This window comes from Marmota marmota, unplaced genomic scaffold (assembly GCF_001458135.2).
Source record: "Marmota marmota marmota unplaced genomic scaffold, marMar, whole genome shotgun sequence".
Lineage (NCBI taxonomy): Eukaryota > Metazoa > Chordata > Mammalia > Rodentia > Sciuridae > Marmota > Marmota marmota.
In genome coordinates this window covers 40,007,099-40,007,708 of record NW_025999990.1, presented here as the reverse complement: position 1 = coordinate 40,007,708, position 610 = coordinate 40,007,099, and the positions used below count along the sequence as shown (strand labels likewise).

The window sequence follows — 610 nt, the reverse complement described above, 5'->3', positions numbered from 1 at the left end:
CACCTGTCTCAAAGCCAGATCTCTTATTTTCTCTCATTGGTCTTTCTAGAACATAGTTACCTGCAAGAAAAGTTTTCTTAACACCTTTAACCTGTGTTAATGGAGGAACAGAGAGATTTCACACCAGTTTTCCCATTTTGTAAAAGGAGTATAAAGGGACTCATGGTTTTTATTTTATTTTATTTTATTTTACATTTATGGAGGGAAGAAAAGAAAGACTTCTTGGTCATGACTATGATCTTGGATTAACTGAACAAAATAAAATGTCTCTAAATACTGTCAGGTAGCCCAAAGGAAGCAAAAAATAGAGCTCTTACTCTCATGAAGTTTTTTATTTAAATAGGAGGACTGCATGAACCAGAGAGACACACAACCACAAACAATACTAAAATATTAAGATAAATAGGGGAGTTAAGATAAATAGAGGGGTGCTTACTTCTGCAGCACATATACTAAAATTAGAACGATACAGAGATTAGCATGGTTCCTGCACAAGGATGACATACAAATTCGTGAAGTGTTCCATATTTTAATGCTAAGCAAAGGAAGTCAATCCCAAAACTTCATGGGCCAAATGTTTTCTCTAATAAGTTGATGCTAATTTATATTG

The 610-nt window shown here is 33.9% G+C and overlaps 1 non-coding gene across 1 annotated transcript; it reads left to right on the top strand.

Annotated features, from left to right (window-relative positions):
* Positions 1 to 428: 428 nt before the first annotated feature.
* On the top strand, positions 429 to 532 carry LOC125617803. The gene has a single exon (XR_007348917.1). It is a non-coding gene; the product is annotated as a U6 spliceosomal RNA (small nuclear RNA).
* Positions 533 to 610: the final 78 nt, after the last annotated feature.